The 25,433-nt window shown below is 45.7% G+C and overlaps 1 protein-coding gene and 1 long non-coding RNA gene across 7 annotated transcripts in view; one reads left to right on the top strand and one right to left on the bottom strand.

Annotated features, from left to right (window-relative positions):
- The window catches only part of ARHGAP24 (Rho GTPase activating protein 24), a 399,589-nt gene that overhangs the window by 193,847 nt on the left and 180,309 nt on the right, over positions 1–25,433 (bottom strand). The window lies entirely within an intron of this gene.
- On the top strand, positions 7,150–24,450 carry LOC310742567. 2 transcript variants are annotated; one of them, XR_014538563.1, is made up of 3 exons: positions 7,150–7,583; positions 21,503–21,666; positions 23,393–24,450. It is a non-coding gene; the product is annotated as an uncharacterized lncRNA (long non-coding RNA). The 2 variants fall into 2 exon arrangements; XR_014538564.1 differs by lacking the exon at positions 7,150–7,583 and adding an exon at positions 18,915–19,029.

The following is a 25,433-nucleotide window of genomic DNA, read 5'->3' on the forward strand; positions in this document are numbered from 1 at the left end:
TCAGCCAAGTGGGGAAAATCCCTGCTATGCCCCTGTCCCAACGACAGAAGACACATGACGGCATAGCAAGGTCAAGAGCAAAGGCCTAAATTTAGGGAGAGGTGGGTGGGTGTTCCGATGCATGCACCGAAAGAGGAAGCTCTGGGTCATGTGCATAGGTATATAGGTATATAGGTCCCTTGATCCATTTAGCCTGCATCCCATTGGCCTGATTAAACCCTGCATCAAGGGACCTACCATTTGGGTATTGTGGCTATCCAATCTTACCCACCCACAACACAGCGTTTGGTTGCCAGGTCTCACCACAACATGTGCCCTCTTTAAGTGAGGACCCGATTTATTGAATTTATATACCGCCCTATACCCGGAGATCCCAGGTTCAATCCTGGCATCTCTAGATCAGGTAAGCAAGCGTGAGGAAAGACACTTGAGATTATTATGAGCTGCTGCCGGAGAATATTGGGCTAGAAGAGCAGGTAATCGGACCTGGTACAAGGCAGCTTCCTATGTCCCTAAACAACAATATGGATGAAGTTCACTCATCCCACGCACAAAAAAGATGTGGGAAGGACCATAGGTTAGTGGCAAAGCATGTGTTTGTATTCAGAAGAGGCCAAGCCCAACTCCAAGAAGCTGGAAAAGTCTTCTGCTAGAAACACAGAAAGCTAATGCAAGTCGGAGTAGTCAGTACTGAGTTAATTGACCAATGGTCTAACCTGGTATGAGGCCAAGATAGCAACTAGGCCAAATAGGACTGGGTCCAGAAACACACAGACAGACAAGTGGGAAATAAACAAAACTGATTTATTAAAGGAAGCATCAGGCTAAGAAGAAAGGTCAAGCAGATGTAAGGTTTATAAAAGTGGTGATCAACAAGGCATATTTTTAGAGGCAGAGTTCACTATTAGACGCAGACAGGTCTCTCCTTGGGCATGTGCTATATGAGAAGCAAACAATAACAAATAGCAGAATTAAACGCCATTTCTTCCTGGTGACCTGTGTACTACGCTGAGGGTGAGCTAGTCACATCACAGTTTGTGGCTGGCACACGTAGGAGGCACAGATAACTAAAATTCGGTGGCTCCTCCAGGCGGAAATGGTTTTCAAGAAAACAACTGGCATGATTTCCTATTCAGGAACTCCTGGTGCTCCTGATATGACGACTCAGTGTCATGCCAAAAGGAAAAGGGGAAGGTGCAAGAAGGAAAACTCAATGTATCATCGGATGGTGCCTTGTTAACATCATACCAGGGTCGGAAGACACATGAGGGTCCCGTCTTGCTGACTTTAGGCAGGTCTGGTCTCAAGAGACAATGGAGTGCATCGCTAGGGATGAAGTCAAACAGCACCGAAGTGACCTACCTGGGGCGCAAGACTGGGCAGCGTGTATGGAGGTTCTAGGATGACCAGACAACAAGAACCCCCTCTTGGCCTCACTGATGTGGTCCAAAGGAAAGCAGAGCAATACACTAGGCCTCAGCTTGGCTTCAGGAACTACCGGAAGGAGGCATACAAGGTACCATCCAACCATTTTAGAGACTCCACTCCAGATTTGTATAGGGTTTACTCATTAGCCCTTTCTCCTCCTGAAGATGTCCTGCAAGGCAGTGGAGGTTTCGGATCAGAGTTTTCCTTCCCCAGGATGGGCTCCCTTCCAAGATTTGCAAGTCCCACCTGCCCCATGACACCCTCACCTTAGCATCAGCTTCTCAATTCAGCATCTCAAGCTCAGAGCTGCTTATCAGTGTAGTCTCCTTTGTTCTACGGGAGTCGCATCCAGCCTTGGGTGGTGCATCACATTCCCATAGATACATAGCTAAGCCAGGTTCTCTAAAAAAAGGGAGGCCGAGAGTTCCAGCAGCCAGTCATGTTTCTCTGCAATTTATCTTTGCTCACCTTCTAATTCAGCCTGCCAACATCAGTTGCTGCCAAGTTCCCTTCTCCCTGTTTCTTGCCTGCTCCATGTTCCCCCAGAAAGAGATTATCTAGCCTCCGATTGGTGGGCTTGGTTTCTAGCCAAGTCTGTGCCTTTGTCCTTTTCCTGAACTGCTCGTGACTTCACATTGTCTGCCTTCTTCAAGATCCTTATTCTGCCAGCTTGTATTAAGGCTGCTCATGACCAGGATGCAATTCACAGGAGAGCATCTATGTGTTGTGAACAATGTGTTTATCAATGACTTCATTTTCGTCCTTTTTATTAACTTGGGAGCCTACCGGCTGGCTCTCTCGTATCTTTTAATGCAAAATAAGAGAGCTGACCTCAGACTAAAGACACCAATCAGAATAAAAACCACACAGCAGTTTTGAAATTAGGATGCGGAGTGAAGATAAAAACAAAAACGTCAGCATCATGCATGTTTTCAGTCAATTTCCATTACAGCAGGGGAGCAGAGGCCTGAACTTTCAGAAGAAAAGTTCTCTCTCAGATGGGTGAAATCAAATAGCACATGGACTGCAGTATAAATACAACAGCAAAGTGATGCTTTGCTGTTATATACAGATGGGTTCTGAGCAGGCAGAGACTGACCAGGAAAGGAACTGAGGTTATAATCATCACCACTGGTTTATTTATTGCCTTCTAAAGAACTGTCTCAATTACACGTTTCATTTTGCAAACTGCAAATTTGATAGATCCAGCACCTCGGGAGATGGTGGACTCTCCTTCACTGGAGGTTTTGAAACAGAAGTTGGACAGACACCTGTCAGGGGTTCTTTAGCTGTAATTCCTGCATTGCAGGGGGTTGGACTAGATGACCCCTTGGGTACCTTCCAGCTCTACAGTGCTATGATTCTATGAAATGCAAACGGAATCCATTTCCTTCCCCCCTCCCCACAGAGAGCTGAATGGCAGGCTGAAATTCAACAGGTGGGAGTTTGGCCAGCATGAAGATGAAGTCATAGGAAATCTCCATCTGTTGCATATGGGGATAGTGTCTTGCTGCCAAGTGATTTTATAGCTAAAGTGAACTGGGGAACTTTCCTGCACACAATTTTGTCTGCCACAACACACCAGCTCTCAGTGATGCTGTAGCCACAGGGCTCCCTCGTCAGCAAGGGCTTCAACATTGTGCTTCAAACAGTGGGGCTAAGCTGCACAGGTGCAGAATCATCGCACGCACAGCCGTGTCCATTCCATCCAAGTGAATGGGGCAGTCCAAAACCAAAGGCTTCATGTACAAGGAAAACTGCTTCCACGAATACCTAAAGATCTCGATCAGTTCAGACTAGAGCTTGTTTGACCCTACGACATAAAATTTATTAAAGAGCTTACAAAAGACAACACTCCTTTCCCAGCTGCAGCCAAGGTTGCTTGGAACATATTCTCATGATGACAGGGTGTTGGACGAAAGGAATGTGTATGAGAGATGTCAGTTAAGGGAAGGAGTGTCTAAGATGTTGAGAGAGAAAATAATCACTTATGAAAGCAAAACCCTCCATTGCTTGATGCTGAAAAAGCTGCAGGGGGCAGTGTTGGGTATGTTACTTTTATAGACGAGGAAAGAGTATATGATATAGGCACACTTATTAAGTGCCCTTTCTCAATGCCCCCTCTTTTGCATGATCAGCAACAAAGCCTTCTGTAGTAATAGGTTGTATTTGTCCAGAATGACACCCACTTTCCTCAGTGTATGCAATTGTACAGGGCAGCCACATGGAGCAAGGAAACATCTTTATGAGCACTTAACCAAACTGTGGTTTCTTTTCCTCCCATGCAAGGGGAGATTTTCAATATTCCATATGCTGTTTCTTTTCTTTTCGTGCTCTCAGTGTTGGGATCTGTTTCACAGCTTCAGCAATATCCAAATGTAGCCAACAAACCCTCCCACGTCTCAAATACAAGAAAGAAGTCAGAGTGAGTTAGATGTGTAAAACCAGCATTTAGGGCGAATCTATAGGACAACAAACATAATTGTTTTCTTCCAGTTGTGGAACCCCTTCAAAGTAACCAGGAATGCTAAAGCTACTCCTCATTCATGAATGTGAGCTTGATTGCACCAAAAACCTCTCCTTGATCACTCCCAAACCTCTCCCTTGCTATTCTCCTACAGATTTCCTGCAGGGTTAAGGTTCCCAAGATTTCTTGGGAAAGAGGAACTGATCATTTAGGTCTGCGGTGTAGTTGTGAAACAAAAGCAAAGACAAGACAATTGGAATTATTTCCAGTTCTCAAACTTTACTGTTAGCTTTTAGTGCTTTACTGTTAGCTTTTAGTAAGGCATTAAGCTCCCTAGAAGGAGGCAGAGATACAAATGGAATAAACAAAAATTAGTACATAAAAAGAGATGCATTTCAGATGGGCAGCGTCTTTAGCGGTGCCGAAAAATTCTGCAGCTTTTGCTGCGACAAATTAAGACATTTACTGAAGCGCACACTTCTAGCATGGGCCAAAGCCTTTCATAAATGAGAGAATGGAACTCAAATGGGACCGGGGGTTATACAGCTGAAATGCTAGCCATGAAGAAGGATCTATATCATACAGATTTTGACTCCAATGGAAAAAAGTAAAGTATTTTGCACTGAGGAAGTGGGTGCAAAATCTAAACTCCTGAGGATGGGCTCAGCGGCAGAGGAAGCTGCTTGGGCGCCTGGGACAGCACACCCAGTGGTGGGGCAAGCTGCCCATAGGGTGCACTGTGGGGCCTCCAGAGTCTGCCTGCCTCCTCCTACTCAGCAGCCCTACAGCTGAGGGGGAGGCAGCGGGCGGACCCTTTGGGGTAGTGCAGAGCCTGTGGGCACTCAAGCCACCGCATCACTCCCAGGACGGGCTGCAGGCCCTGTGGTGAGTGACACCTGGTGTGGCGATCACACAGGGTCCCTGGACATTTCACCATATATTGATCTCTATGCCGCCACTTTATTTCTCGCTGCCACCACCCAGGCCCTACCTGGTACAATACTGAGTCCAGTCAGGGTTAAACTGGAACATAAACTTCTGTTTATTTATTGCAGTTTAACAAGCGCGTGGTTTCATAAACGGTATTGGTCAGTTATGATCATGGGGTGCCTATCCAGACCTATAACTTCCGCTACCTGCTCTCCCTCACTAAACCACCTCTCAGATATTTACTTGTATTCCTAGCTCCTAACTGCTCCTGACTCAGCTTATTTCTCTACACTAACTCCACCTACCCACAGACTCTATCCCAATTCACTCCCACTCCAACCAACCACCCAGCTCCCAACGAACTCTCCCTTCGCCCCTCCCAGAGCTGGTTTTATAGTTCCTCTGACTCCACCCCCCCTGGGTTCTGATTGGGTAACCTGTTTAACTATTTCACCTCCAGCACTCTCATAAGTTAACGTCACACCTGGCATTTTGTCACCCCCCTCAGTGGTGACACCTGGGGCAGCCCACACCTACCACACACCCCTTCCTCCACCTCTGAATGGGCTTCCTGCAATTCCCTCCTGCTACCTGTCTTAATAGTGGTTAATTCTGCTCCTTGTGCCTTCATAAACCTCAGTCCTAATTTCAAAAACACCATTCAGCATTACACTGTGATTTCAGAGGCATTCTCAGGGCACCAGTTATTGAAACATTTGCCTGGAATGGAAGTAAATCCCATTGTACTCATGCATATAGGATTGTAGCACAAGTCTCTCCATTGGGATTCCATACACTGAAATGTAGGCTTTGAATGGTGGGGGGACGAGTTAAAAATGTATTCCTTTCCTCCTCCCCCCCACCTTTTTTATGCTCTAGGTAAAACAGTCCTTAAGGTTAAACCAATAATGACACTCTGTGAGCATAAAGTATTGAAATTTACTGCCAAAAATATTTGCACTGTGGTTTTTAGCGCTGTAGAGAGACAGGAGTCTCAAGAGATGCAAGGCACTTTCAAGTGGAAAATGACTTCCCCATTCTCCCCCCCCCCTCCTGATGTCTGCATGTATGGACAGAGAAGTATTTGGCATAAGGTAAATATTCTGGCACCTCTTGAATGAGGGCTGGGGGAGGATGGAAGTGAACAGCCTATTTGTTTGACCTAATACGCATGACTTTAAAATGCCTTGCGTAATATTGCAAAGGAAAAATGGCATGACCCAACTTGTCTAGTGGTACAGACATTTGCGAATGAAAGCTACAGGCATACAGCAAGGGCAAAGCTCAGGCAAGCAAGCTACCAGGGGTGTGTGTGTGTGTGTGTGCAAATAAATAACATGCTTGTAGCCATCCCTAATTTCAAATCATAGCGAGCTCCACCCTCTCCACTATTAAACTTTGCCAGAGGCTCTTAACCTCCTGCTGCCTGCTGTATTTATTTACTCAGTGACAGCCATGTGCTCTGCTAGTGTCAGAGCCAAGAGGGTAACAAGATCTTTTAATTAAAGTTATATTGGGGGGATTAAGATTTATCGCAGCAGCTGCAGTATGCCAAATGAGAGGCTGTGCAACACGTGATGTTTCTGTGTACATGAACACGGATTTCCTCCTTCACATATGCATGGAGAGGCAAGGCATGTCCCCTCATTCGTTCACCCTCCTGCTTCAGGCGGGACGTGAAGAATCACAACGCTAGCAAATTCACACTGACTAAATGTGGGATAACCTGCCTCATAAAGCCAACATGCTTAAGTCTAATTAATGCATGAAGGGGTTAATGCCATAGAGTAAGCTGTCCTACCAAGCTTAGTTCACCTTGATAAAATACCTCGGTATTTTCACTACCACACTATGGGCATCTTTGTACCCATTACTTGAACCGCATCACAAAATTCGGAGAAGTCCACATTTCAAGGGATGGTTGTTTCAGTTCGAACCTTGTTCAGAAAGTGTGGACCAGACAGGCATATCTCTCAATGCAAACAGAATCAAATTCCTCCCGCAGCCCAAATCTGGTGCCGTTGTTTTTAAACCAACCGGTTATAGGAAGAGAAGAGGAGGAGTTTGGATTTGATATCCCGCTTTATCACTACCCTAAGGAGTCTCAAAGCGGCTAACAATCTCCTTTCCCTTCCTCCCCCACAACAAACACTCTGTGAGGTGAGTGGGGCTGAGAGACTTCAGAGAAGTATGACTAGCCCAAGGTCACCCACCCAGCAGCTGCATGTGGAGGAGCGGGGAAGTGAACCTGGTTCACCAGATTACGAGTCCACTGCTCTTAACCACTTACACCATGCTGGCTCTTATAGGTACTGAATGCCTTAGAAATTCTCCTTCGCTTCTTTCGGAGTGGTTCTGTCAGATCAAAGAAAAGAGAGAGGGGACTCCTGTCAGTTTGATGCAACCTCCCTCCATCCCTTCCTATCTCTCCTCGAAGGCAGCAGACTCGCCGGCTCTGTGCCAGGTTCTTCTGCCAAGGTCGAAGACAATAGCAGGCTCTGTCCTCCTGTGGAGCAGTCGTGCCAAATAGCGGCAGATGGCGGGGTCCAATACTGTAGTCATTGCACCACAGTTGGCAAGCTGGAAAGATCGACCCTCCTGGTTAATTTCCTCCCTCCAGTCTCCGCACTTAGGCTGCCAGAACCTGAGCTGAAGGGTCTGTGGCATTTTTCATAATTACCCCCAGAGAGAAGGTTTTCAAGAGCAGACTCTCCCCTTGGCCACAAATGGAGTATGGGCCAGCGAGAAAGCTGCTTCAGTAAGTATGTAGCACTTACAATTACAGATCATGGGAGCAGCAGACATCTGCCTAAAATCAATAGCTCCTTCCCTATTCCCAGGGAGTAAATCGTTCCTTTTAAAGGAAGAGTCGCCAGTTTTGCAGGCCCTCTGCGGTTGGTAGGGCTCCAATTACCTTTAAATGCTTCCAGCAAATGTCTCCCATTCTACGCTTTTAGTTTAAAAAGTTGCCCTCACATTTTCGTTTTCAAAGGCGGCAGGTACTACTGAATTGTTAAGACTAGACAGAGACTACAAGGCAATGCAGAGTTGATTGCCGTGGGCCCCAGAGCGCACTAAAGAACACGTTGGACTGTGGCCTAAGTGTGTGTGCTGAGTTCTGAATTTATGTGTTCCTAACAACTTTCCAGATTAATCAGGACAACGACATGGCAATAAGAGAGGATGGTAACCAGTCTTGCTGCACACAAGATCAGTCTTAAATAACACCACTCTCCATTCTTCCTTTCACATCCCTTACAGATGAAATTCCTGAATCAGTTGGGACTGCAATGCTTAACTGATAAATTGATCTCTAAAAGCTTTCAACAGAAGAAAAGGTTGCCTGGATTAACTGGGTATGCACTGGCTTGGTCATGTACACAGAATGGAAGATGGCATAATCCCCAAGGACCTGTTCAAGGGGAGCTGGCTTCAGGCACTGGGCCCATTGGCAGACCAACTCTGTGTTACAAAGATATCTGCAGATGTGTGCTGGGCCCGGGGGTAACCCGAGCAACACGGTCCAGGTCTGGTCCCAAATCCAAGGGTTCCGCGAGGAGTCAGTGAGGCAGGAAACCAGGCAAGGTCAGGCACAGGATCACAGGCAGGTTCTGGCAAACAGCAATGTTGCTCCTGCAACCTGGGGTGGGGTCCAGCAGCCTTTTATCTCTGTCGGGGTAATGGCCAGTCCTGATCCCCCAGTGACTTACCTCCCTGTCTCGCCCGAAGGCGAGCATTCCTCCTGCGAGTACTCAGGTCTCTCCTTCTCGCAGACCTCAGTCTCTGCAGCTCGGGAGACGTCAGTGGGTTACTAGACCCAGGGGCTGCCTCAGCCTCTCCTGACCCAACTGGTAGTGGAGCAGCTGTAAGTGATTGCCCGGCTGAAGGCAACGAGGTAATCCCCGCATCTGGAGCCAGGGCAGGCTCAGGCCCCTGACTCGGTCCAACTGGTGCTTGTTGCAGGGGAACCTGTACAGACTGGGGCTCTTCAGAATCAGGCCCCAGACTAGGTTCAGATGCCGCCTGAGGCAAAGGATCCGGTGCGGACTGAGACTCCTCTGGCTCCGAGTCCCAGACCATCACAAGATGCAACATGAAGATTGGCAACATTAACCCTGCCATGTAGGAATCCCTTGCAGATGACCGCAGTGCCTGGATGTAGACAGGTCGTGTATCCACAGGAGTGACCAGAGGAGGAGTGACCACTAGGAGGAGCACAGAGAGAAGAAACGCCATGGTGCATCTGCAGCAGCAGAACCAGAAGCCTTCATCTGCCCCAGCTGCAACAAAACATGTCTCTCCTGTGTCAGTCTCTACAGCCACAGCAGGTGCTGCAACCTCCCAACAGTTTGACTTCAGCCCAAAGGTGTGCTCCTTCATCGTCTCCCGAGTCAGATGGATGCCAGCAACAATGTGTGTATGCATCCATCCCTTTTTAATGCATATATATAATATCTATATAACTTTTAAAAAACGTAAGAAGAGCCTTCAAGATAGCTTTACCACATCTTTTTTCAGGTGATAAGGTCTGACATGTGCCACTGAAAGCTAAGCATGCCCTGTTTGGGCAGATCTACTTGTGGCATCATTGGGCCCATGCAAAGGTCACTTGAATGTCAACCATTACCTGTGGACCAAGCAGCATTTCAAGAGGAAGGATCATACATTGTTCAGTGGTAGAGTACATGTTTCACTTGCAGACGATTCTTGCTTCAATCCCTGGGGTTTCTATGTATGGCTGGGAAAGACTCTGCCAATTAGTGTTGGCAATACTAGCTAGATGAACCAGCCATCTGGCTTGGTATAAGGCACCTCCTATGTGTCAGGAGCTCATCCTACACTCGAGTAGGACCCTTTCAGAGGCACATGCTCAGCAGGCATGTTCTCTCCCTCCTGGTCTTTCGTCGGGAGCTTCAAAAGCTTTCTTCTGCCCGAACATCACAGCGACCGATGCCAACCGACACCAGCACACTTAGGGATCAGCAGAGTCTTTGCAGCATACGCGTAACAGACCTCAGCATTTTGGCTAATCTACTTTATTTACATATAAACACACACAGAGCACTGCAACATGGCTCCCTCTCTCTCTAGCATCAGACAGCAAAGAGAAAGAACAAAGGACAATAGTTCCGCTTCACGGTACACAGTAACACAAACATCCTGTCTCCATCACTTCCCACTCTGTGGAGTCAAAACATACACCATCATGGGATAAACAAAAATCCCATGACTGCAATCATGGAGCAGGAATTCTAACACTATGTTCCTAACTGTCTATGCTATGGGTCGGCAAACTAAGGCCTGCGGGCCGCATCAGGCCCTTCAGGATCCGACCAGCGGACAGTCCGTGGATCAGTGTGGGGATTCTGTTCCTTCAGGCTGGGCTGCACCATTTTTTCCCCTGCACCATCCCCCTCCCCCACTGTGGTGGCGCCTCCTCCCTCCCTCCTCCTGGCTTCTCCCCACCCTGCCTAGAGGAGGAAGGGGGCTGGGCTGAGCTGGCCAAGTGCCATTTTAAGCAGCCCCTCTCCGGAGCCAGCCCTTTCATGCAGCTCATCTACCCTCCATTGCCACCCTAGTGCTCCTGTGAGCCAGAGAGTGGAGCGGATGAGCTCGCTCTGCCTACACACGAGAAGCAGCAGCGTGGTGGTGGCAGCCCCTGGGAAGGTAAACACAGCGGCTGGGGCTGGGTGCTGGGGAGGAGGACTACTTGCCCCCCTTGCCTCTACTTCCAGCCCCTCCCCCTCAGTGCTGCTTCTCCGGCCTGCCACAAGGTCTGAGGGACAGCCCGTGGCCAAAAGAATTTGCCGTCCCCTGGTCTATGCAACCTCAAGGCTGTGCAATGTTTGCCTGTCAGCACTGCCACCACAAGTATACGCTGTGTTCTTGTAAATAAGCTTGCATACTCTGCAAGAAGCATTTTTAGCCATTGCAGTTTTCAAGGAATCCTAAGGACACGAGGTCTTTCTCACAGGCTGCTTGTGAGGCAATGCTTAGCTCACCCTTAGATCTCACCTACGTGAGATAATGTGAAGACTAAACCTTAATCCTAGGAAAGAGATAGGAATCCAGAATCTGACTGGTGAAGAAAAGACCATTCCTTGTCGTCCATAGCTGAGGTTTGGTCTTTAGTGTTTTCTGAAGGCAGGTTTGTTGGATTCTGGCTGTACCATTGGTGAGGAACCTTCAGATGTTGGGCTGGATGCAGCTCCCCATCTAGTTCACTGGCATTTCTCCAGGTTCCACATGTCTTCTCCTTGGCCCCCTTTGTAATCTCCGATCAGATGAGTATGGGGTGGTGTGAGCAGATTGCAGGGAAGGTTAATGGTGGCTGAAATATCCCAGTTTAGGACTTCAAGACTGTAGGCAACATACAGGGAAAACCAGCTGATCTGCATGCCTTTGCTCAGCAGGTAGCTGGACATTAGTGGCTCCATGCAGTGAAGAGAGCCCAGGCACAGTATCACAGATCCATTCCTTGTTGTTTAAAAAAGGGAAAGACAGAGGAAAGAAAACAGTGCGCTTGCATATCAACGAATGACCAAGAGGTACGACTGTTAGCAGCACTCCTGCTAGCACCAGCTGGATTAGGATCCATAATATAATAAAAATAATTGATGATGATGGCGATGACAATAACAACAAGTTTTCCTCTCCAAACCCATCCTATAGCAAAAAAAAGTTTCCATTTATTTCACTAGGAGATAGGGATTGACAAATCTGTGGATTTAAATCAGGCATCCCCAACCTGCGGCCCTCCAGATGTTTTGGCCTACAACTCCCATGATCCCTAGCTAACAGGACCAGTGGTCAGGGATGCTGGGAACTGTAGTCCAAAACATATGGAGGGCCAAAGGTTGGGGATGCCTGACTTAAATTGTCTCAGTTTCTCATTTTTTCAGTCTTAAATTTGGGTCTCCACATTTCAGCAGCAAATTGAATAATAATAATAATAATAATAATAATAATAATAATAATAATAATAATAATCCACATGAAAATTTTCCTGCATTTTAGTACGAATTTCTCCCCAAAAACACATTTTTTGTATGCACTCTTTTACTAATGCACACATTTTTGGAAGCATTTTCCAGAACATAATGCATTTTTGATGCATTTTCACGAATCTATTCGTTTTTATGTACACTTTCCCCTAACGTGTGCATTTTTGTAAATATTGGTAAAATTTGGAGAATTCTGAAAGATTGCTGTGTTTTGGTTTTTGCATTGTTTCACAATGTTTGGTAGGTTCCTTTTTAAATGTGAACTGATTCAAATCTCTTCCCCATCCATACTTAGAGAGGACAGAAATCGGGGAATATCTCAATATGGATTTTTATCAGTCTGGCCTGCTCTTGTTGCAAAAATGAGAATTATTGTTGTGAATGCCTTTTCAGAATCCTTAACAGAATCCCCCCCCCCACTATCCTTTCTTCTGCTTCTCTCAGATGAATACCTGCCTAGAGTATTCATGCCTGTTCTTTTCCAAAAGCAAAGCACCAGCCACCTATTCACATGCAAAGTTTTAATCTGTGCTGCTCCGAGATGCAATCAAAAGCTTGCTCACCTCATTAGTTATGAGAAGACCTTATGGTCCATAGCATTGTGAAAACTTGCAGGAAGTGAGAATATGACTTCCATTCATGGTTTCAGGATGCAACCTACGTTGGAGGAAGCCCAGTTTAACTCCACCAGTGAGCCACTCTTACAAGAGACATGGAGCTGTTACCATCTTTCTTATCTCTATTATACCATGGCATGCAGTGCAGAATCAGTGCACAGTGCATTGTCCCACCCCATTATAGAAAGTCAACGATGTGAGGCAGGAGCAAGGCAACATTCATGAACATATCCAAAAATACATAGATATTTAAATATGAAGGTTCATGTGGGTCTTCAAGAAGATCAAGGATTTGGAACCCAAGCCTTATGAGGAAAGGTTGAAGGAGCTGAGAATGTTTTGCCTCAAAAAGAGAAGATATGGTGGCCATCTTCAAATATCTCAAGGGCTGTCACGTGGAAGAGGGAACAAGCCTGTCTTCTCCAGGGTATGACTTGAACCAATGGCTTCAAGTTGCAAGGAAGGAGATTCCAACTAAACATCAGGAAAAACTTTCTGATGGTAAGAGCTGTTTGACAGTGGAACAGTCTTCCTCAGGAGTTTGTGGACTCTTCTACCTTGGAGGTTTTCAAACAGAGGTTGGAACTGTCATGGATGCTTTAGCTGAGATTCCTGCATTGCAAAGGGTTGGCCTAGATCAGGGGTGTCAAACTCAAATTCATCGGGGGGCCGCATCAGCAGTTTGGTCACCCTCAAAGGGCCGGTTGTTCAGGCAGCCGTTGGATCTGTCACATCACAGGATGGCATGCGCTCAATATAAAAACAAGTGGAGGTTTCCTGAATGCATGTAAAGTGGAGGTTTCCTGTGTAGAACGGCCAGCGCCGCTAGAGGGCAGACGTTCTCTGGCTTGTAGGCTGCCGCGCATGCGCTGAAGAGGCGGCTTTCTTGTGTCAAAAAAAAAAGCGAGAATAAAAGGTGAAGGCTGGTGGCCGGCGGTGGCTACACCGGCCACATGACGAGGTCTGGCGGGCCGGATTCGGCCCGCGGGCCTTGTGTTTGACACCCGTGGCCTAGATGAACCTTGAGGTATCTTCCAGTTCTAAGAGTCTATGATTCTAGGGCAGCCTTTCTCAACCTGTGGGTCCCCAGATGTTGTTGAACTACAACTCCCATCACCCCTAGCTAGCAAGGCCAGAGCTCAGGGATGATGGGAGTTGTAGTCCAACAACATCTGGGGACCCACAGCTTGAGAACCACTGTTCTAGGGTATCCTGGAAAATAGCATGGCTGGTTAGCTAGAACCCTGATCAGGAGCAATGATGATGATAGTCATGATACAAATTCATAAGGGATCGGGAGGGAAATCAAATTAATTTTCCATTTAAAAGTGAACCTACCTAATTCACACTTTCGGAAACAATATGCCAACTGAAACACAGCTATCCTTTGAAATTCTCACTTCTCCAAACTTTGCAGTACAGATCTCCAGCCAAGCAGAGGTTTGATGGCCATATGTAATGGATGCTTTAGTTGAGATTCCTGGATTGCAGAAGATTGGACTGGATGACCCTTGGGTTCTCTTCCAAACTCTATAATTCTACGATTCTATGATTCATGCATATCTATTTCCCAAGTTAATGCAGAGGAAGGAAGTAACAGAATTGTGAATGGACACATATGAAAGTGACATGGTTTAGAAATAGAGCCATCAGTCTGGAAGTCACAGATTTCCTTGAACGTCTGGAGGAAGAACAGCAAAAAGAACGATAGCTCATGACAGAAGGACCTGGTAGCATAATTATGGCCATTTCTGATAATGGGAAATGGAGACCGTAATACAACAAAATGTCCTATGGCCACGCAATAAGAACCTCCCTGCTCACCGTGTGAGACATCACAGGCAAAATTAGTTCAAGTGAAGTAACATCAATGCCCTTGAGGTTTCCTGCTCCTGACAACTAATGAAGAGGCACTGCTGACTGTCAGGGAGTGGTGTGGGAGGCATTCATCTTTGTGGCAGAAGCAATTAAATCCACCAGGTTCTCTGAGCACGATGCGCATGGAAGGAGTTAAAGCCTCAGCCTTTGTTGACCTGCAAAAGTTGGCGACATGTGAGGATAAGCATCTATGATGTGCCCAAAATGCACAGGCACCCCTTGATAGTTCCTTGAAAGGGTGGAGCCGTAGGGACCCACATATTTGTATAAGGAATCTGTTGGGTCACTGGCATCCGTCTGTCTCAAGAGACAATGGATTGCGTCTTTGGGGGTGAAGTCAAACTGCTGTATTAGAAGAAGAAGAGGAGTTTGGATTTGATATCCCGCTTTATCACTACCCAAAGGAGTCTCATAGCGGCTAACATTCTCCTTTCCCTTCCTCCCCCACAACAAACACTCTGTGAGGTGAGTGGGGCAGAGAGACTTCAAAGAAGTGTGACTGGCCCAAGGTCACCCAGCAGCTGCATGTGGCTTTCTTGGTGGGGCAGAGCTCCTACACGAGCTTTGCAGCAGTCATGGCTAACTGAAATGCATTGATTTCAATAGGTCTGCTCTGAGTAAGACTTAGATGCCACTCAATATAATGTGAACGCATATGTATCACATTAAATGCAGGACACAGGTGGTGCTGTAGTCTAAACCACTGAGCCTCTTGAGCTTGCTGATCAGAAGGTCGGTGGCTCGAATTCCCATGACAGAGTGAGCTCCCATTGCTCTGTCCCAGCTCCTGCCAACCTAGCAGTTTGAAAGCACACTAGTGCAAGCAGATAAATAGTACCGCTGCGTCGGGAAGGTAAATGGCATTTCTGTGCACTCTGGCCCTTGTCATGGTGTTCCATTGCGCCAGAAGCGGTTTAGTCGTGCTGGCCACATGACCTGGAAAGCGGTCTGTGTACAAACGCTGGCTCCCTCGGCTTGAAAGCGAGATGAGCGCCGCAACCCCATAGTCGCCTTTGACTGGACTTAACCGTCCAGGGGTCCTTTACCTTTACCTATATATCACATGCTGCTATTTTAAAGGTGGGTTGTTTCTGAACAGTAGGGGAGACTGTTAGTTTTATGAAATAAGATCTCCATCATGAGCCAAAAGAAAACCATCTTGCTTTGCTTGGATATGTCGAAACTCTCTGAGGAGGATTTTAGTTTAAAAACTAACAGACCATCACATCTGACATGGTAATTACTCATTAAAACCTTTGTGCCAAAAACCGCCCCATTTCCCCCTTTCTCACATTTTGAGCTCAGCAGAAATGAAGAGAGTTTGTGTCTTGAGAAATGATGTCTGGAAAGCCTCTCAAAAATAATTCAGCACATCGTACCCATACTCCGCAGGCCAGATTGCAGCATTTTGCATATCCTGCAATTAACCATCATTTTAGAAACATATGTCTTCTCAATCACATAACCTTCTGCTCTGATACTATCCTGGCATCCAGTTCCTAAACACATTGGATGCAACCCAGACAAAGTTAGGCTTACTTACTGTGTCTCCCTGAAATGATACGAATGGATCTTGCAGTCAAATCTCAGGCATGTCTCCTCATGGGGGAAAAAGCCCAATAACTTCAGTGGGGGTAACTCCAAAGTATGTGCATATATAGGACTGAAAACTTAAATTGCAAACTGGGCTTTTTAACATCCCGCTGGTTCAAACGGGACCTAAATATTCATCACCTTCACTGGACTGAGTTAATTACAAAGTAGGGATGGGGAAACTGAAGCCTTCCAGATGTTGCCACAACTGCCTCCACCCTATTGACCATGCCGACTGGGGCTTCATTGTGGTCACAGAGCATGGGTGAGGAACCTGTGGCCCTCCAGATGTTGTTGGACCCCATCAGGCCCAGAGAGCACAGCCACTGGTCAGGGATGATAGGAGTTGATGTCCATCAACATCTAGGAAGGCCCCAGTTTATCCTCACCTGTTATAGGTTGCCATGCAGAAGACATTACAATATCTCCAGCTCGTGAAACGAAGCCTGCATTAATTTGTTAAGGCTCCTTAGCTTAACATTTTAACTAAACCATCAAGACGCCGTCATGACACCAACAGCAAACTGCTTCTGCTTCATGTTACAACTGTGCTGCAACTAGAAAAGGCCCCTGGTGTTCACCATTTCACAGATTACTCAGAGAATATACACAAGCGAAAACATCCCGCTGGTTTCCTTTCCCCTCCGTGCCCCCCCCCAGATTAGAGCCTCAAGAAGCTTGTCGATTCTTCCCAGTGAAATTGAAATTTCAAAAGTGAATGCAGCGTCTTGGGAGAGAGACGTTGCTAGGATGAGGAAATGAAAACACGCCGCACCAGTGGGAACAACACAATTTGATATCAGTCTGTGACTACAAGAGCCAGAGCAGTAGAAAGATTAAGAAGAAAAACACTATCTAAAGCCCACCTGGCAATCGCTCGCGAGAGCTCTCGGGAGCCGGGTGGTGTCAAATGTTTTTTAAAGTGTGCTAACCCCCCCCCTCTCTTCTATCCATCCTGCCTAATGAAAAAAGCATTTTGATAGATCTCACAATGCTTTGAATTGCTCGTTTTTACAGCGGAGGTGATTTAGCAGCAGGCTGTGGAGGTTGGATGCAAGCCATGGGAGGGAGCCTGTGCCATTTTTATTCCTTCGCTATGGAACTTTCCAAGTAGCCCAGGGAAAGTAATGAATACTGATCTGATGATAAGCGAGTTCTCTTCTTTAGGAGGAAAGTGACTCCTCGCAGCAAGTCCTATCAAGCCTGAAACAGCTAAGGGTGCAGCTACTTGGGGAAGGGCTGTTGCTCAGTGCTAGAACATCTTCTTTGCTTGCAGAAGGTCCCAGAATCAATCCCATGGCCTGTGGGCTGGTTCGCCAGCTGCAGCCCCTTTTGCACAAATATTACTTGTCCACAGTACTTCATGTTCTGCTAACTTCCAGCTTGGATTACTGCAGTGCGCTCTACATGGGGCTTCCCTTGAAGAGGGTCTCAGCTGGTCCAAAAGGCAGCAGGGTTTCCATTCAGAATGCACAGAACTCCCATCCTAAAACACTGGCTTGCTGTTCATTCCCAGGCCCGATTCAAGGTGCTCACATTAGTGTTTAAAGCCTTAAGTAATGTAGGTCCCAAACATATGCAAGACCACCTCCTTCCCTGCAGACCATCCTGGGTGTTAAGATCAGCAGAGCAGGCTCTCAGAAGACGTTCTTCTCTGTGGAAGTTGTGGAATTCCCTCTCCAGAGAGGTGCATCTGGCTTCTTCACTATACAGTGGTACCTTGGTTCTCAAACTTAATCAGTTCCGGGAGTCCGTTTGACTCCTGAAACCATTCGGGGGGGGGAAAGGTGTGGCTTCCAAATGGCTGTAGGAGCTTCCTGCACTCAAACGGAAGCCACATCGGACATTCGGCTTCTGAAAAACGTTCGCAAACTGGAATTCTGGGTTTGTGACATTCAGGAGCCAAGCCAAGCCAAGGTACCACTGTACAGCATTTGGCAGATGCTTAAGATGCATCTCTTTATCCTGGCCTTTGACACCTGAGATATTTGTTTGCAAAGCCCACCCTATTCCTGTGGTTGTACTCCGGTTTAACTGTTTTTAAAATTTCCATTTTAATTTTTCGTAACCTGCCCTAGGACCTGCCGGGGAAGGGCGGGCAAAAAATTTAATCATCATCGTCTTCCCTAGCATTTCCCCACAGGGCTGGGAAGGGCTTCTGACTGAAGCCCCGGACAGCCACTGGTAGTCAGTGTAGACAATACTGAACTGCATAGACCAGTGGTCTGACTCAGTATATGGCAGCTCCCTATGTTTCTACTTGAAGCACTCCTTGCTTTTATGTGAATTGGCCCACTAGCTGCTGCATTCACCTTGTCTGTGTCATGCCCTTCTAGGTCAAAACTGGTGGTGACATGCAAAAGGGCATGTGTTGGCCCCTGCCCCAAGAGATTAGGTTGCCCTCCTCTTTGTGTGTGCACTGCTAGCAACTGAAGACACTCCCTTTAAAAAACAGGGGTCAGCAAACTTTTTCAGCAGGGGGCCAGTCCACTGTCCCTCAGACCTTGTGGGGGGCCAGACTATATTTTGAAAAAAAATAATGAACAAATTCCTATGCCCCACAAATAACCCAGAGATGCATTTTAAATAAAAGCACACATTCTACTCATGTAAAAACATGCTGATTCCTGGACCGTCCGCAGGCCAGTTTTAGAAGGCGATTGGGCCAGATCCAGCCCCTGGGCCTTAGTTTGCCTACCTATGTTTTAAAACGAGCTTTTGATTCTGCTGCTACTTAACGTATTGATCCAGAATTTTGTTACAATAATAAAAAAGTAACAAATATGTAAAACCTGAAACACTGATACACCATCACATTGATGTAGCACAGGTATATTAGACGAGGAGCTGCACAGCATTCAAAGACAGAGAAGATGTTTGGGTCTCATGCTGGGGCAGCAAGGCTGGTCAGGACCACGGAGAGCTCCAAGTCAACAGCATGTTCCCATGCAGTCTTTGAACCACTGGAGCAACGGTAGAAGCTTTTGGTTCCAAAGGCTCATGGGAAGGTGCCCCTTAGTGTCCAGGCTTTGGTTCTATGTTTCCTAGAGCTATGGCAGGTGTCAACTTCTGTCTGCCAGCCTTAGGTTCAGTGGATTGCTGATGTCCAGAAGTAGGTTCAGAGTCCTGAACCTGATCCAGCTCCTTAGCTGGAGTCTCTGCAGCCTCCAACTCTGTGTCATGATTGCTGCTAGCATTATATCAGGGAGTGAATCTCTCACTCAATCATAATACATAGCAATGCGGGCTTCTCTTGGCATCGCCTCTTCCTCACCTTTACCCAGTCAGGAAACAAGGCCATGTTTTCTAGGAAACAGTGGTGCTTCTGGGATACGATATGACATGATAATATTTATTGTCATTGTCCCATACAGAATAACGAAACTGAAAATGTACATCAGACATTCAGAAACCAACAAGCCTGCTATCTCAACTGTCCCAGCCTGGTTAGCCCCCTAAAAACTCTGATACCCCATAATTAAATACAATATTCTCCCACAGAGACTACCTTACACTGCGTTTAAAACCAAAATCGCATTTGAATAGAAACTGTTTCTCAGACGGCTAGTCCTAGTCTTTATAACCCTGTACCTTCTTCCAGAAGGCAGAAGCTGAAAGAGATCATTTCCGGGGTGCGCACTATCCTGCGCTATCTCTGCAGCTTTCTTATGACACCTTGATCCAAGGTGGGAAGAGTGCACCAATTATTCTCTCCGCAGTCTTTACAACCCTGGACAGCATTGTTTTTCCCCTGACTGTGCAGCTCCCAAACCACACACACAGAACATAAATTAATACACTCTCAATAGTACAATGGTAAAATGCCATCAACAGGTCCTTTGAGAGATTATTTTTCCGGAGGATTCTCAGAAAATTATCCTCATGCCTACTTGGGTTGCCTTAGGAAATCTTCGTGCAATGTGTTAATAGGCCCTCACACCCTAGATAACACAGGGTGGCATCCAGTTGAACAATTCCTCTAGTGCAAGGACCTACTGCTGTGCCATAGAGCTTGCCAACCCTCTTCTCTCCCCCAAGCAGCCCTTAAATTTGTTCCTACCATTCACTTCCTTTTTCTTTTTCCTAGTTTCCAAAAGTGTTCTCCCCTCTTTCTACATATTTCCAGGACATCTGGAAAGAGCAATATTTTATTTCAACAAATATAAGCTGATTTCTAAAGTGCCTTTGCCTGGTTGTAAGGCTTGGGTGATAGAGTAGGTGTGGGGAGTTTTAACAGCTATCTGAGAAGAAACGGGTGGACTTACGCTATGTGTTTGCGAACATGTATAGCACACTAAAGTCAGAAAGTAACTACTTTCACTTGCTTTTCAGAAGAGTTTGGTCTAGTGTAGTTTTTTTTAAAAAATCATAACCTTATTTGAGAGTAATTCCATCAAACACAGTGTGGCTTACTTTCACAATAGGCATTTATAATATTGGGAGCTGTCATTCAGGGTAAAAACTGAAGCAGGACAGTATTTTGCCTTTGCTGTACCCATCACCAGTTTTGGCTCCATACACCATCAACATCATCATCTTCATAATTAATAATAATAATAATAATAATAATAATAAATAATTTATACCCCAGCCACTCTGGGAGGCTTCCAACAAAATATTAAAATGCCGTAGTCTGTTAAACATTAAAAGCCTCCCTAAACAGGGCTGCCTTCAGATGTCTTCTAGAACTCTGGTAGTTGCTTTTCTCTTTGACATCTGGTGGAAGGGTGTTCCACAGGGCAGGTGCCACTACCGAGAAGGCCCTCTGCCTGGTTCCCTGTAACTTGGCTTCTTGCAGTGAGGGAACCACCAGAAGGCCCTCGGCACTGGACCTCAGTGTCCGGGCAGAACGATGGGGGTGGAGACACTCCTTCAGATATACAGCAACATGCAACCCCCAACAGATTATCCTTGAGGGAATCTGGTGCTCAACATAAAAAGGCCTGCCTGCCTCAAGAAGCAGGTGATGAGGAAGAGCTCTTCCTGAACTAAAGAGCAGCTGCCATTAAATAGTCTGATCTAGTATAAGGGAACTTTCTATGTACAATCCAAGACACACTTTCCCGAGATTCCCACTGAATTTGACAGCACAAAATTTGAGTAGAAATTTTATTAATGTATTTATGAGATTTCTCACCATAAGGTCCCAGAGAAGGTTACAGTAATTAAAATATGCAATTATAAAACCAAGGAATCTGTTACAATGCATAGGATTGCACAGTAATCAGGCAATCCTGTGCATACTTAAACTGCATTCCTACATTAAGCCGCATTGAACACAGTGCAATGTGAATAGGATTTCACTGTCAAACTGAAAAGTCATACTTTTTTTTTTTTTTTACAATACGCTACCGATAAATCAAGAAGTCAGTTTTTGAAAGTGTTTTGAATATGTTGAAATCCAAATAAATTTGTATTATGTAAACCACCTAGAAAGTTAATATATTTCATTAGATGAGGTGGGGAAAGGACACAAGTTTTCTTTTTTAATCTAACTGGCTATTTAAAAATGTAAATACAATTGTACGTACATAGTTAATTGCGCAGAATGGCCATCAACGTATTTCTCTCTCTTGTATCCCCAGACACAGAATTCAAATATCACGCAACAATCCTACTCCCCCTCGCATTTTCAGAATAATTTACATGCATTGCCAACAAAGAAGCAAGAATGAGGGGAAAATGTTTTTGAAGCTGCCTACAGATTTAACATACAGATGCCAGATTGTCCCCAGTTGCCTTTGGAATGGTAAGGGAAACCTCAACCTTTGTTCTATGCACAGTGAGGAATTATCAGGCTAAGAAAAACAAGTTTCGGTGCTCTGTCGCCGCAATAAAATACACTCAGTTTGAGTTCTGCATTTTTGTAAAATAAAGCAATGGTACGATTGAGCACTTACAACTAAGACCCCCACCACTGCAACTAGGATTTGGGTTTCCCCCTCTCATTTTGAGCTGGAGAGACCCATGCCATATTACAAATTACTTCCGAATGTGCCCCCCCTCCCTACTTCCATAAGTGGTGTAACAAGGGTGATCTCCCCCACAACTGGTACAATATGTCAGCAAGGCAGACACAGAGATCACTGAGAAATGGTGATTTCCTTAGGATTCCTCACACCAGGAGTTGCTGCTTTAGAAGAAGCAGAAACAACAACAAACAGAAGGGTGAGGGAGAAATTCCTCCCTCCCTTGTGGTGTCACGGCCACTAGGAAAGTAAGTGGTTAACAACAACAACAACAACAATAATAATATTTTTTTATTTATATCCCGCCCTTCCCGGTTCAAAAACTGGGCTCAGGGCGGCTAACAACAAATTTAAAACACTTAATTATAAAAGCAGCATAAAATACAGTATAAAAACATGAATAAAAATAAAATTCAAAAATCAGTTTAGGGGAAATAAGCATTAGATAATCCCCAGGGCTAGCTGGCTGAATTGGTCCTACTTGGGCCAGCGAGGAGGCCAGGGGAGAATTAACTGTGGGGTCTCAGAGTGGGTAATTTTAATAAAAGAGGAGGGGGAGGGAAGAGAAGGGAAATAAAAGATCAGGCTGAGTTCAAATTAAAAGCCAGGTGGAATAGCCCTGTCTTACAGGCCCGGTGAAAGGAGGTTAAATCCTGTAGGGCCCTAGTCTCATGGGACAGAGTATTCCACCAGGTCAGAGCCATCACTGAAAAGGCCCTGGCCCTGATGGAGGATAGTCAGACTTTCTTAGGGCCCAGGACCTCTAAACTATGGTTATTCATGGACCTTAAGGTCCTCTGCGGGGCATACCAGGAGAGGCGGTCCTGTAGATACAAGAGCCCTAAGCCACAAAGGGCTTTAAAGGTCAAGACCAGCACCTTGAACCTGGCCCTATACTCCACCGGGAGCCAGTGCAACTGGTAAAGCACTGGGTGAATATGCTCCCATGGCAGGGACCCAGTGAGGAGCCTCGCTGTAGCATTCTGCACCTGCTGGAGTTTGTGGGACAGTTTCAAGGGCGAATTACAGTAGTCAAGCCTGGAGGTGACCGTCGAATGGATCACTGTGGCCAGGTTGGGGTGGGAAAGGTAAGGGACCAACTGAGAAGAGAAGAGTCCAGTCCTTCTCTAGCTTAAGTTAAATTTGTCTTGACTCAAGGGTTGTTGTTGTTGTTTAAGAGAAATGGGCACCATTGCATTCAGCATCACATTGACCCAGCAAGCCAAAAAGGGGGGGACTCTTGGAAAGAGAGCATGAAAAATCAAAACACAATGAAGGCTGGTCCATTTGGGGTGTGTGGGGCAGTACCCCACCAAACTCAGTCTGCCCACACTTGCTTGCCTTCTTGCTTTTAACCAATCCCTGGCTGTCAGCTTCCTCCTCTTCCTTAATCTCAGTGTCATAGAACTCAGCAAGGGGTGGTGGCAAAAGTCGAATTAATTGGCTCCGCCTCTCATTGGCTCTGCCTCCACCTAATGGTTAGTTCCTTGTCTTCTGCCCTTCTAGCTCCAATGGGCACCAGCCACCTCTGAACACCTACCCTGCCACCATTCAAGATGCTTGCAAGGTAGAAATGAAGCCAGATGCCACAAGGATCGATGGGTATCTTTGTATACATAAAATAAAGCCACTGATCATAAAATTGAAAGGGACTTCAAAGTCATCTTATGCTGTCCTGGCTGATGCAGGGAAATCTGTTGTATAGAACAGTATTTGTTGTAGGTTTTTTATTGGTGAAACATAAAGCCAATGGAAGAAGATGGGCAATGTTATTGTTGGAAGGGTAACACTGCGAGATGTTCATCCGGATTCGAGTACCAAAATCTGGGAAGCAATAATCTTCTGCTACTTCCCAGTGCTACTGTTAGCAACAAATTGCTGGCCTGGATAGGTCATGGAGAAACATTCTCTTGTTACTACACCATTGGGATCAATAGGGGGCTTGCAAACAATATACCATACACAGGGGTAGTGAAAGAATGCCCATCTTTGCATTAATTTGATTTGTGCTTCCATCAGTGGCTCCCGAAGTAGGCAAGGACGCTATGAATTTTTTGTGGCGCCAGATGTAAGTGTCCCCAAGCAAGCAGCAAGCAGAGGGCAACTGGATGCACAAACTTGTTTGACAATATAGCCAGCTGCACATGTGATACGCAACAATTATCCAGAACTGCATTGTGAACATCATGGTTAAGTGTTCTCAGAGCACAGAAAGATGGAAATAAAAGAGATACATTCTGTGTATGGCTAAAAAAATAAAGGGTATTCCTGAATCAGACCGTGGCACTTTTTGAATATTTGGCTATGTATTTTCAAACCTCTAAACACAGACTTACTCTGAAATGTTTTCATCTACATTTCCCGAGCTAAGAGTAGTTGGGCAATTATGCCTGCTTGCAGAGATTTAGGAAGATTGGCCCATTTGCTTTCCTGTCAAATTGGCAGTAAAAGAAAAGAGGAAGTAAATCTGGACAGAGGTTTGGGACGTTATGTGATGCATGTTGTTTTCTGCGTCAGCAGTTCCTGCATACAAAATGCTGCCGATACTCAGAACTGTATAAGAAGCCATGCTTACCGTGTGAGTACTTTGTATTTGTCAATAGTACCTGAAATCAGCTCAGCTGCTGTAGCTACACCAAACAAAGAACCTAGATTTATTTATGGCCTAGAGGCCCAAGGGGTTTTGCACAAACAGAAATGGGTTGATACTGACTGATGCACCAACCTGAGGCTGCAAAACATGACGAAGTGTGCGAGAGCGATGGTGCAGCGACTGAAAGTGCATTTCTAATTCTGGGCAAAAGGATTGGAGCCTCTGTGAGATGGAAGCTTAACAAAGGCGGCATTCCACAGGCAGTTCTTTTTAATCAAGAAAGGTATGGAAATTATTGCTCTTAAGTGTGAAGATTAGATTCTCTCTTAGTGGATCTCAAGCCTTATTCAAACATCTACGCTACTCTTAAGATAGAGAAAGAGTTACATGGTGAGCTCTTTGGGCTGAATCGAAGAACGAATGCAGCAGCTGAGTCAGTACAGAAGGTTTGCAAGAGCCAGGGGTGCTGTACACCCAACTTCTATCAAGTTTATTGCAGAGCTCTGTACAAATGGCCTCTTGATGTTCCTTACACTGTTTATGAGTAGAGAAACCGGGAGGACAATTTCCCTGAATTTCTCCAGTCGCTGTTTTGCTGCAACTGTGATGGCAATCTGGCTATCCTTTCTGTATTCTGCCACACTTTCCCAGACATCATGCCAGCACATTTTGGGAAGGAAATAGTGGCCATCTGGTGGAGAATATTTGGGGGAAAGTGTGCAAAGTGGCATTTATATAGTGAGGAAAAAAGAAAAATCACAGAAAAAATTGTGAGAAATTTCAACTCGGTCTAAAAACAACAACATTAAAAACATACTAATGTGCAATGTTATCAAACACTGAACTGGAGTTGCCAGAAAATAAAATAAAATGCTAATAGAATAAAATCCCAATCATGTTTCAACCAATGTTCTCCTTTTTTAATATCTTTTATGGATTGGACATTATCCTTTT

The sequence above is a fragment of the Podarcis filfolensis genome (genome assembly GCF_964270895.1).
Source record: "Podarcis filfolensis genome assembly, chromosome: 9".
Classification (NCBI taxonomy): domain Eukaryota; kingdom Metazoa; phylum Chordata; class Lepidosauria; order Squamata; family Lacertidae; genus Podarcis; species Podarcis filfolensis.